This window comes from Pleurodeles waltl, chromosome 8, assembly GCF_031143425.1.
Source record: "Pleurodeles waltl isolate 20211129_DDA chromosome 8, aPleWal1.hap1.20221129, whole genome shotgun sequence".
Classification (NCBI taxonomy): domain Eukaryota; kingdom Metazoa; phylum Chordata; class Amphibia; order Caudata; family Salamandridae; genus Pleurodeles; species Pleurodeles waltl.
Window position 1 is genome coordinate 621,197,032 of NC_090447.1, and position 13,827 is coordinate 621,210,858.

A 13,827-nucleotide genomic window follows, 5' to 3' on the forward strand; every position below is an offset into this window, starting at 1 on the left:
CACATGCTGAAATAAACACAATATTAGGCTGGATAAATCCAGGAAAGGAACGTGTGGTGAGATTGATAATATAATACACAACCCTCATAAAATATTCATAAACTCAACATGAAAAATGAAGTTACTGACAAATAAATTGATTTGCGGGGTAACATTAAATTCTGAGAATAGCTTGAGGTATAGCTTAAGTGAGACAGAGGATCCCATGCTGAGGCTTTGCAGACACCAGCACCAAAACACGATTATGTCTGCATCAGGTGACACTATACAGTATGCATTGATCTGTTGCCTGTATCTGAAGATGGCTTTCCATGATATACCAATCTGATGTACTGGGCTTGGGCGCCATTTTGTATTCAGAATAACAGGCCAAAACCCTTCCTCTCACATATATGACTTCACTGGTAGAGATTACAGTACCATCCTTTTCGTATTCCCCACAGGATTCATTCATCAAATTCTTGACTGTCTTTGCCCTTGTTCCACAAATCCATCTCACTTGTGGTTCAGTGATGCCTACTTGGATACTTATTGGGCCCCCTGAATCAATAGTACACAACTCCTGAAAACGTCATCAGGATGCACCTTCTCAATAGTAGGTATGTGCTCTACGACACAACTTGTTATCCTCTTCCCCTACTGATGACACTTCCAATCAAAGCTGTAGCTCAGAGTGCTTGAGTCGTGTTGCAGAAATAGTCCTCTGCAAATCAGTGGCTTTCCACTTGGCAGAAACCCTCCATCTGTGGCTGATCAGCTTTTTATGACTGTGTCTATCAATGATAGATAACATTCCGTGGTGTGTCAAACCATTGAGGTATTAGAAGCTGGTAGTCTTTCATGTATGTTCATTGAGCCAAAGCCTGCTCATAAGAGCAGATAATGACTTTGTCTAGTACTGTGAAACACATGGCATTATTTGTGTAATATGCTGAGCAGACTGGTAGCTACAGGATAAGGTTCAACAGGGTAGTGTTGGTGATAAGGGGGGGAGGCGGCAAATGCACAAACACAAAATAGTTAGAGGTTTTGTCAGTAAAAGGTCATCTCTGAAGTCTTCCTATTGGCTTGTTCATTTTTTCTTATAAACAGAAACCATCAGGCACTTACACACTTCAGATAGATTCCAGAAACAATTTATTTGCTCAATCTGGTCATTATGTTTTAGAGTGTGCTACAAGATCTGAGCCATAGAGTTTGGAAGCTCTGAAATTTAATTGAACATATTAATCACTCCATTTTTTGTGGCTTTGGAAACTATGGTGGCTTAACATGATGATTTTATTTTGAGTGGCATAACACTTTGTCTGCCTCTGACATCTCTGTAGACCTCCATCTATTCCGAGACTGAGGGGCTAGTTGTCAATAAGATAAAGTTCCCAAGACAATGGAGGTCGATCAGGGTGGTCCTATATGGTAAAAGCCATGGCAGATTTTCAGGTGAGCAACATTTGATAAGTGTACATAATATGAATAAAAATGGGAAATATTTATGAAAATAATTCATTATCCGAAAAATCAGACATGGCTGCAAACTCGTGGTCTTTCATAGGACAACCTTGAAGAAGACAATGATTTGCTCAATAGCAGTGAACTGCTTGCAACTTACTGTGCCAGTCACTGTATGAAACCTGCCATATTATCCAAGCGACTATGAACACTTTGGAATGTACAACCTGAAGAAAATGCAAAAATTAACAATTAGTATACTGCTCTAGTGCTAGGCTACCAATACGTAAGAATACGAAGAGGACATTGGAACTAGGTGATGCTTACTTTTCCTAACACATTTAGAAGAAGTATTCATTGCTGTGAAATCTGCACTATTTTCAAATATTCCAGAATCTCACCTCACATGTGTATTTTTTTTAACCTATCTGCCAATCATAATTGTGACTGCAGTTCTCCTGAAATCCTATGTCTTCCTACTCTATTGCACACAAGAACGATCTGATTGGTCTGCGGTCCAAAAAGCCCCAAGACCACTATTGTGTCAACTTCTTAATTTAGGAGCTCCCATGCAACATGGCAATAGTTTGCAGTACAAATGTGCAACGTTTTTCAGATTTGAATCAAATTTAGAAATAAGAATTCTGGTTTCACAAAGTGCATAGACAAATATAGAAGTTGTTGCTGCATGGTGCCCCCAAACTATAGCCATGCTCCAGGAGTCTAGGCTGACCCAGATGAGCTGTAAATGATTGCTACATTTTAGCTCAGGCCAAGGTATCAGCTTAACCTGTCATCATTCAAAAGAAATTAAAAACGTAGCATTGTTTAAAGAAAGGTTTACTTCCCATCAATCATGCATCAATTCCACCATGGCTTTGGCAGGTATTCCACCCAGAGACTGCTTCTGCATGCAGTGAGCAAAGTCTCTGGGTGAATTACTTGTAATCCCTGAGGTTGCTGCAGATCTCAAAATCCTGATGATGGAGCAGGTAACTCCTATTTCCTAAGCATTTGTGATAAATAGCTAGGTGCCCCTTCCTCCCCTTCCTTGCTCTTTGTCTCGTTTTCATGTCGAGCCTAGGCAGAATGCATGCCCTGTCTGCAAGACATGCTGTATTCAGTCTATGGGCTTTAACCACACCCACTATTGCCATTTGCTCTTTGCTGTGCTTGTCTTAAATGCTTCCTTTTTATCTGTGCATTTTTCTAAATGTCCTCCTTTGTATGCGTAGTACTTTCCCAGGCAATTCCACTAAGAGAACATTTTTGGTGGCCATCACACTATGTTCATGATTCCTCCTGTTACAGCATGTGATGGATGCTCCTCCCATCTGGGCATCGCAGCCTTACTGTTCTTTTTTGGTTGTCCATAGCAATGTGTTCACACCACACAAAGTGAAAACACACCGATGGTTTCAGGTTTCATTTGTGATGGGGCTTTGTTCTTGGACATCTCTCTCTCTCTCCACTTCTCTCTCTCTACCTCTCTGTACCTGTACTTCTCTCTCTACCTCCACCTCTCTCTCTACCTCTACTCCCTCTCTCTCTAACCCTCTCTCTCTACCTCTCACTACCCCTCTCTCTCTACATGTACCTCCCTCTTTACCTCTACCTCTCTACCTCTCTATCTCTCTGTCTACCCCCTTTCTCTCTACCTGTCTCCCACTCTACCCCTCTCTCTCTACCTGTCTCTCTCTACCTCTACCTCTCGCTCTACCTCTCTACCTACCTCTACCTCTACCTCTACCTCTCTACCTACCTCTTTTTCTACCTCTACCTCTCTCTCTACCTCTACCTCCCTACCTCTCTACCTCTCTTTCTCTACCTCTCTACACTTAACTCTCTGTCTACCTCTAGCTCTCTCTCCCTCTCTCTCTCTCTCTCTCTCTCTCTCACTCTCTCTCTCTCTATGTCTACCCTCTCTTTTCCTCTACCTCTCTCTCTACCTCTACCTCTCCCTCTACTTCTCTATTTCTACCTCTTTACCTCTTCCTCTCTATCTCTACACCTGTACCTCTCTACACCTCTACTTCTACCTCTCTACACCTTTACTTCTCCCTCTACCTCTCTACTTCTACCCATACCTTTTCCTCTCTCTCTGTCCACTTCTTTTTCTACCTCTACCCCTTTCTCTAACTCTATCCCTCTCTCTCTCTACCTCTACCCCCTCTCTCTTTACCTCTACCCCTCTCTCTCTCGCTACCTCTTCCTCTCTCTCTTTCTACATCTTACCTCTCTCTCTACCTCTCTGCACCTCTCTACCTCTACTTCTCTACGTCTACCTCTCTACCGCTACATCTCTACCTCTCTACCGCTACACCTCTACCTATCTACATCTCTACCTCTCTACCTCCCTCTAGCTCTCTACCTCTACCTCTCTATCTCCACCTCTCTACATCTCTACCTCTCTACACCTCTAACTATACCTCTACCCGTACCTCTTCCTCCTCCTTTACCTCTAACCCTCTTTCTACCTCTCCCCCCTCTCTGTCTCTACCTCCACCCCTTTCTCTCTTCACCTCTACTTCTCTACCTTTCTGTCTACCTCTACGTCTCTACATTTACCTCTTTTACTGCCTCTACCTCTCTCTCTCTACATCTCTCTGTACATCTACCTCTCTCTACCTCTACCTCTCTCTCTACCTCTCCTTCTACCTCCCTACCTCTACACCTCTCCATCTATACACCTCTACCTCTCTTTCTACCTCTATCTCTCTCTCTATCTCTACCCCAGTCTCTCTACCTCTACCCCTCTCTCTACCTCTCTCTCCCTACCTGTACCCCACTCTCACTAACTCTTGCTACCTCTACATCTCCACCTCTCTATCTCTACACCGCCACCTCTCTATCTCTATACCTCTACACCTCTACCTCTCTATACCTTCATCTCTCTACCTCCAGCCCTCTCTCTTTACCTCAACCCCCAATCCTCTTGACCTCTACCTCTCTACACCCCTACCTCTCTACACCCCTACCTCTCTACACCTCTACCTCTCTCTCTCTACCTCTCTCTCACTACCTCTCTCTCTCACTCTACCTCTACACCTCTCTACAGCTCTCTCTGTCTCTCTCTCTCTCTCCGTCACCCTCTCGATGCTTATTGATTGACACAACAGAGGGTTGTATCTCTTTCACAAAGCATAGCAGTAGTCTAATACAAGGAGCTGGCTCATGCTCTGAACACAGCCCCAACCGTGCATTAATATTTTCAATGCATGTGAGTACGGCATCACACACATATCTATGGGTGTTTTTTAGCTCGTAGTGTCAATGCGAGATGCTAAACAATTACACAATAGGAACGCAAAAATAGTGCATTCACATCCAAAATGTGTGCCTATTGGCTATGCCAATGCTTGTTCTTGTCTTCTGTACTATTCTCTTATCCCCCTGTCTTTCTCTCCTTCTGACTGTGTCTCAGTTTCCGCCTTAAAGGAGCCTCTTTCAGATTTGCAGAAGAGATGTACAGGATACAGTACACATCTTTCTTCTCGACAGGACATTCGCTCCTTTTATTCCTTTGACTTTATTTGGGGCACAGGGATGGCATATAAGTTGGTCCACATTTCTTTTCAGTTCTGTCCTTTCATTACTCACCTGCTCATATAGTACATCCTAAAGACAGCGGCAGCAGCCTCAGATCTCAAAGGGAGGGGTGGGAACGGAAACGGAGGGGGGAAAATAAAAAAAATAAAAAACTTACCTTACTGCCATCTCTGTCTCCTGCTGCCTCGCTCTCCTCTTACCTCCATGTGGTGTCCCAGCTTTTGCTGGGACACCAGCACAGGCTCCTTAGCAACCCTGGTGCTGCTTTCATGCCAAACATACCATGAAAGCAGTGTCAGGATCAGTCGCGGCTTGCTCCTATCTGAAGGGGCGGGTGCGGCGTGCAGGGGAGCGGGGGGAGGAGGACAATTAATAATACAAAATTAAAAAATAATAAATTTAAAAAACGGACCTCCTCCATTGCCGCCTCCGCTCTTCTGTCCTCGTCCCTGGCGCTGCAGGCACAGGTACCCAGCCTGCCCTGCTCCAATCCTGACGCTGCTCAAAGCAGTGCCAGGATTGGCTGGGAGCGCCCAGCCAGGGTGCTCCCAGGCAGACTGGGAGCCTGTGCAGGCTCTCTCCAGCCCGGCAACTGTGTTGCGCCTACAGCGCCCGAGTCGGCAGGCCAAACACACATGCACTCTGAGGGGAGTGCTCTGTGCACTCCCCTCCGAGGCTGTCATCCCCTATGCCCCGTCCCTTTCACCACGAAGGAATAATAAACCTAGTTTATTATTCCTTCGTGGTAAAAGCGATGCAGCTTCTGCTGCTGGTGGGGGAGTGACACTCCTCCACCCATATGGAGGAGCTGCCCCTGTTCAGGATTGCTCTGAGCGGTAGACAGTGCTGGGGTCTGAGCAGTTTCTCCAGCTTGGCTGGTAAATACAGCCGGACTGGAGAAACCTAAATGCGCATGTGTGTTTGGCTGGACAAACACAGAGGCGCACTTAGGTGCACACTATCTCTTTCTCCTACCTCCCGTTGTCCTGCCCCGCCCCTTCCTGTACTGCTGGCTGAGCCAGCAGATGATAAATAAAATGATAGTGTAACTATCATTTTATTTTTCATCTCCTGGCTCTTGGCTAGGGTGGTAACGCTCCTTCGCTATAGCGAAGGAGCTGGCCCTGCCTAAAGAGAACCGGTCTGATGCAAACTACTAATGAAGATGTCTTCAAAAATGTGGTTTGAATCAATGTTTCTAGAAACTGGATACACTTTCAATGTAACTAATGTAATGAGTCTGTTTTTTAGAGTTGGAAAGATAAGTCACAGATGAAATTTGATTTCTTGTCGATACTTGGCACAGAGTTCAAAAGCAAATATCATTTTCATGCACAATTAGAATACATTTAAAGATAAAAGTCCTGTACGGCATATTGGTTGTTGGGGTACATGGTGAGACCTTAAAAATCTTCCTCCAACTAACCCCATGTTTTGAAATTTGCAAAATCTTATGACTTTAACAGCAAAGGTCAGTCCTCTATCTGTGTCTCTGTCACTGCTTCAGTTATCGGACAGTCCGTAGAGTGGCTGCTTAGACGAGACCGCTTCACTCTACTGAATGTAGCTTCCACGGCTAGATAAAGTGCACTAACAAGAATGACTACTGAGGAGGCGGAATGAGGTGCAAAAACTCACTCACTTAGAGTGTCAAGCACCCTTATACTAGCCGGGTTCCGGCCTCCCCCTCACGAATGGCACAAAACGTTCTTCTGTAAAGCTAGGACTGATACTTCTTGGATCATTAAAGAACCAAAATAGACATACAATCACACAAGTGTTCATTGGAACTTGGAGTTGTATTACAGTTTTAACTAGTGCTCTAGGTTCCACCTTTTAAAGCTGGCACCATGTCTTGTAGCAGGGCTCCAAAGTTTGCAATTCATGTCTTCTTTATTTGCCCCCTTGATTTCCCTTGAGCCATGTCGGCAGGTGTTTCTGATGATATCCTTCCATGCGCAGGCTTCCCGCTGCTCATCATTCAGCATTTCACCAGGAACACTGCATTTCCGACGAACATGCAAGTCGCATCAGTCTGATGAAATGAAATAGTCCTGTGAGTTCTGCCCACGTTCGCTTTCCCCTCGGGTTCTGCATTTAATCTGCAATTTGTCTAGCGGTTTTGTTTAATACATGATATGCCGGATTTGTTAGGTATTTTGACATGTGAGGTGTCTACACTCTATGGCCCAGATTCTGAAACGTGTGATGCAGCGCAATGCAGCAGCCGAAAATGCTGCGCTGAGTAACAATGATAGAGCAGGCGCCATATTCATAGAGAATGGCACCCCCCCCACCCTCCCCCCCACACCCCCACTAATGCCAGCGCTGATTTAATCTGCTATGCGCCACGCACACACATTAGGGCCATAGAGTTGGGGTGTAGAATAGATTTTGTACAGGAAGGTTTCCTTTCCTAGAAAGACATTGATCTAGGCATTTGTCAATGACAGAATTATCCTTCTGAGGGACAGAAGATTATCTGCCCTATTGAACACCTCAGATGTACCCATAGGCCATGGAGAGTCACTCTTAGGGAACCTTAGTATCTGATCACCAGGTAACCAGTGAAGGTGAATATTGGATAGACATTATTTAACCTGAAGACAGTTAGAAGGCAGCTTCTTTTCCTTATATCTCTCACTAGAGCTTGCCAGAGTTCGTGGAGATACATCCGTGCACCCTTCTAAAATGAATCACTTGTTTCAAAATTCAACTACTGACATTATGGTTACTTTGTCTGACTGGCATATGCAACTGAACTTGAATCGGCTATTCCATCTTTAATGAGTTGTTTTCCTATTCTCAATAACTGACACATTTAACCGAAAAAAACTAGTAATTTAATGTCTGTTATTGAAGAATGTGGTGAGGGGGCAACTAGACAAAATAGCAGTAATTGTTAAAAGTAATCCTCGGTCTAGATAACCTAAGTGTTGTCCAGCCAATTAGTTATGTTTTTGTTAATCAAATATAATAATGTGAAAACATTACAGATGTTATAGCTACTGATGCAGTTCCCATTTACTCGCTGGGGACATCATACTACTGTGGTCTGGAGATGGTTAAAGGAGCTGCTCTTCATTCATTGTTAGATTCATTACTTTCTTGTTCATAAGTGAATTACAAATATTAACAGAATGTATTGCTTCAGTCATGCACAACTACTTTGGGTGACAATGTTTGCCTTGTGAAATAGGAAAGAGGATATGCTCGCCACACAGTAATTCCCACATGAAAATCTCAACTTTACATTCATTCCAAGGTACCATTCAATTTAAGAGTTTAACCTGGTACTACTGGAAGCTCATCCTTACCATCTGTTCATGCAGGGGGAGAAAAGCTGGAAATGGGGGCTGAGAGATGGACGATGAATAGGCACTGTGCATCTCATGCTTGCACACAATGTAGCAGAATTTAGTTGCTAGGCAAACTTGCTGGTATGTCTAAATAAAAGGACCCACATAGTAGCAGCATGTATAGAGATATTGGTTTTGCTGCAAAGCTAAGAGGAGTGATGCCTCAAATGCATGCTAGTGACAGAGATAACAGACATCACAAATAGCAATGGATGGAATGTTTGGATTAATCTTAACCACTGGTAAAGGCATGACCTGCATTACTGCCCATTGTTTAGAAACAGACAGATATGCTAGCCAGATTATCCAACTAAATAAAAGTACTTCCTGCATGTACTTTCCATTGTAGCACCACGTAATCAGTAACCTTCAATAGTAACATGGGCGAATGTGATGGGAATGTCAAAGCTAGGCTGGTCACTAATGCCTTAGATGCAGCAGCACGTTTTTGTGGTGGTCCCTTTTTGGAGAGTGCCCTGGTTGTTGGCCCAAAGGAGGAAGTAATAGGGAGAACAGTTGATGCCACTACTTGAAGTGGTTATGACACCAGGGCTTGAAATTCACTGTGGATCAACAGGGCTTGTTGTGCCCTGTTGTTGTGTGTACTTTGTCAGTTTTTTCCTGTTGTTTTTTCCAGCATTTTTTTATCTTCCCAGCTAGCTTCCCTCCCACCTTCATGCCAGCCTCTCCCACCTCTCAGGACCACTTATGGAGGCCACTGCATGACCTCCAGTGAGTAGCCTCTGAATCTGGTGTAGGAAAGCATCCTTTTTGGCATGGTTAGTCCCCCACATTTGTCCTGATCCCTGAAGTAATTGTGACTGTTAGTGCTCTGGGTTCCTGATAACCAGGTCCTCAGTGCCAGAGCTCTTTCCCAAAACTGCACAGTTGCTTTGAACAATTAGCACACTCTTTAGCACCCACTGTAAGTCCCTAGTAAATGCTACTCTGGTACCTAGGGCCTGGGGCACTAAGGAGGGTCCCTGAGGGCTGCAGCATCAGCTGTGCCACCCCGGGGATCCCTCACCAAACCCAAACAGTGCTGCCATCACAGACTGCATGTGTTGATGCAGGTAAAGTTGAAAACACTACCTGTCACACACCCCTATGTGCCAGGTCCTCTACCACTGTATGTGCCATGTGTAAGGCACCCCTGGGTCCTGGAGAAATTACCAGAGGTGCACCTATGTGCCTGAGCACCCCACATCTACAATCTACCTGTTTGTTGTCCCCAACTGACTTCCTAGTCAGACCCTGTAGCCTGTTTTCACGAGGACTGTTTCCCATTGAAAACAATTGGTACCTGATGCTTTACTGCACCCCTGCACCTGACCACCCGAGTGATGCCCAGAGTGACCTGCTGCTGGGGTTCTGATCAGTGCCCAGAATTAACCATAACTCTATAAGATTGGCCTCTTAAGGTGTTGTTAACTGTGTGTTTGCTGAACATTGTTTCCTCCATAGGTTGACATTGAAGAACTCTGATATTGCACTGTCAATTTTTTTAACTAAAAAGTATGCTTGAAAACATACTTACCTTGTGATGAAGTTCTTGGGTTCAAAGTATATATAAACAAAAGTATTATTTTTCTAATTTGGTTTCAGATTTATTCTTTGGGTGTGTGTCTCATTTATTGCCTCTGTGAGTACAACAAATGCTTAGCATTACCCTTTGATAAGCCTAACTGCTCGCCCACACCACCACAAAATAAAGCATTAGTCCTATTTACTTTTGCCTCTGCAAACCAATTGGGGACCCACTGGACTCTCTGCATGGTGTACTTCTTTTCAGTGCACCATAGAGAGAGCCAGCTTCCTACACTCGGTCTCAGCGCTCTCCCCCACTACCTCTGCCTCGCTCCTCATGTCTGTTGTCCAGCTGCTGCACACAAGGCAGCTCGTTCACTCCTGAACTGAACTGTCTCACCACCTTGTGTAATTGCTGTAATTTGTTTTGTAAAGTGTAATTATAGTCTTGTTTTTCTGGACCCTTAGTTGCCCCATTCTGTTGTGCCTCCTTGCTGTGTCCTGTTGTTGTCCGTATTTTGTTTGTCCATTTTATCCCACCATTTTTCCTGATGTTTTTCCCTCCCCACATGCCCTACTCCCACCTCCCGCCAGCCCCTCCCACCGCACAGGGCTACTTATGGAGGCTGCTGCATAGCCGCGCAGCGTGTGCGCACAGCAGGCTCACCACCGGCACACCAAAGACTGACCAAATGCAAGCCCGTCTACGCCTTTTCACGGCTGGACCACGCCCAGCACCAGTAACCCTGGCTCTACTCACCCCCAGAGATACTCATCCGTGGCTCTATGTGCTTTCGACCCCAGACGCAACAACAATTGCTGCCTCGCATCACCCCACCACACAGTGGGACCATACACCTGCACCCATTCACCTGTTCACCGATACTCCTCCACCCTAGGACTGACCACCACCACTGCCATTAAGGCCTAGCCATCTCCGATGACCAACATAGCCTCAGAACAACTGAGGTGCATCTTGCTCAACCCCAGATCGCTCTGCAAACACACAACTAAAGTCTGGAATGTCATATCCACCCTCGCCCTTAATGTAATGTTCATCACAGAGACCTGATTCACCCTTATCTCTGCCCTGGACATTGCCACAGCAACACCCCGACTACAAAATGAAATACCGCAACCACACCAACAGGCACAGAGGCACATTGTCATCATACAAAAGTAGTCCATCACCTGCACCATCACCAATGATGGAATCACACCCATCATAGAACACATGAACTTCCAGCTCCACGCTGATGACAACACCACCATCAAAGGCACCCTCACATACAGACCACCAGGACCAAGAACAGGCCTCAGCGACGCCATCACTGAAGTTATCACCCTGCTCACCTTTGAATCCAAACACTTCCTGGGATCCCTCAACTACCACCTGCATGACCCCACCGACATTAACTCCACTGACCTACTGGAAAGACTGGACAACATCGGTCTCAAGCAGCTGGTCACAGGCCCCCACAGACAAAGTAGAACACACAGTGGACCCCAACTTCACATACAACAACAGAATCAGCTACAGCCACACCATGGAACTCATTTGGTTGGACAACTTCATTGTACACTTCACCCCCTCCGGATCCCTCCAGACCTCCCCCTTCCACCACATTGCCCTCCTCTGGCTGTACCAAGGTCACTCAGAAGTAATGGACTGACGTCCTTAGCACCTCGCAGCCCAACATCACCACAACTTGGATCAGGCAGTAGAGAACTTTAATAAATGGATAATAAGCGCCACTGACTTGGTTGCCCCGGCAAACCAGCCAAGACCCACAGAACCATCAAAAAAGCCAACTGGTACACCCCGTAACTCAGAAAATCAAAATGCAGGCACAAATAACTGGAGAGAAGATGGCCCACCAGCTAGAACCACACAGATCGAGCCATCTTTCAAAACGGCCCTCAACAACTACCATCACCAGATCAAAGCTGCAAAAAAAGAGGCCCTGCCTGCCGGATCGAGAACAGCGCCAACCAAGCCAAGGATCTCTTCACCATCATCAGAGAGTTTGGCTGCCCATCGGCCATCAAAAACTCCATCCCCCTTCACAAAAACTCTCCAGTGCCCTCACAGGCCACTTCCACAACAAGATAGAAACCATCTACAGTAACTTCGATCCCCAACCCTCCCCAGCATCCCCTCAACCTCCACCTCCGACAGCCCGCTCAACACATGGGGACAACTCAGCATACCAAACACAATGACACTTGAGCTCCATCCGCTCGGGAGCACCCACCGACCCCTGCCTCAACAGGATCTATAACCTTGGAAGAAACTAGATCAGCCACACCCTTGCCACCATCCTCAATGCCTTATTAGCTACTGCCACTTTTCCAGAGGCCTGGAAACACACAGAGATCAGACCCCCCTCAAGAAGTACTCTGCAGTCCCCAGCAAGCTCCAGAACTACCTCCCAATCCCTCTGCTCCCGTTCCTTGCCAAAGTCCTGGAGAAGGCTATCAACCTCCTTCTCACCGAACACCTACAGCCTCCCAATCAGGCTTCAGAGCCAATCACAGCACCGAGACGGCTTTGATCACCGCAGCAGACAACATCCATGTCTTCTCAACAGATCCTGCTCAAACTCTCTGCTGCCTTCAACATCACCTCCGACCACACACTGATCAACCAACTACACCAGATTAGGATCACAGACCAGGCGCTCAGATGAATGGCATCCTTCCTCATAGGACACACTCACCCAGAGAGTCCGCCTCCCCCCTAGAACATATCCACCTAGATGAAGGACAGCTGCCTGAAACTCAACACGGACAAAACTGAGGTTCTGATCTTCAGTGGACACTGAACCTTCTGGAACAACTTCTGATAGCCAGCAGAGCTCAGACCGATCTCTACTCTGAAAGATCCCACCCGCAACCTCTGCATCATTTTCGACAGCAAACTCTCCATGAATCACCAGGTTAATGCAATTTTCTCAGCCTGCTTCCACACACTCCACATTCTCTGCAAGATCTTTAAGTGGCTCCCTATCAGCACGAAGGAAGACAGTGACGCAGACCCTCATCACCAGCCGACTGGACTACAGCAACATACTGCACACAAACACCACCACAGAAGTCATACAAAGACTCCAGACCACCCAGAATGTAATTGCCAGACTGATCCTCAACCTGCCCAAGAGAACTCATATCACCCAGCACCTGAAGAACCTCCATTGGCCTCCAATCCAGAAAAGATGCCACTTCAAGCTCCTGATCCATGCCTACAAAGCCTTCCATACCAATGACCCCCCTACCTGAACCACCACCTTCACCGCATCCTCCCACCCCCCCCCCCTTCCTTGTTGGTCAATCACCTTCCCTGGCCCAGGGAGAAGGTCGTCCGGTAGGGAACATGATGGGGCGCTTCCACCGCCATCAGCGCCCCATCAGAAGGACACCGCCAGGCCATAATATGACAGACGGTGTCCTTCTGGCAGGGCGGGTCAGGTGGTGGAACCACCAGAGCGCCTCCACCCACCAGCATGACTACTGCTCGATTTCCGCCGTAAGTGTGGCAGAAATCTGGCAGTACCTGTGATATGGCAGGCAGAAGACCGCCGGCGGTCTCCTGGCGGCCGTGGCTTTGGCGGTCCTTAAGGAAGACCGCCAAAGTCATAATGAGGTCCAAAGTCTTTGGATGAGATTTTGAACCCACCAACTGATCAGGAACCTCCAGACGGCACACATTGCCCTCGTAAAGATACCATGCATATGTTGCTGTCGCACCAGAAAACGCCCCTTCACTCATCTCGCCACCAAAACTGGAACACCCTCCACCACCGCACCCTCGCTGACCAACTTCAGAAAGGGACTGAGAGCCTGGCTTTTTGAACAAATACCTGCACAGGCACCTGGATACCACCTCGGGTGACAAGTGGTGCTGTATAAATATCACCTGATTGATTGATTGAGATGTCAGCTC

At 46.5% G+C, this 13,827-nt stretch overlaps 1 protein-coding gene across 1 annotated transcript in view; it reads left to right on the forward strand.

Annotated features, from left to right (window-relative positions):
- The window catches only part of EGFL6 (EGF like domain multiple 6), a 381,439-nt gene that overhangs the window by 234,499 nt on the left and 133,113 nt on the right, over nt 1-13,827 (forward strand). The gene's annotated exons all lie outside the window — the stretch shown is intronic.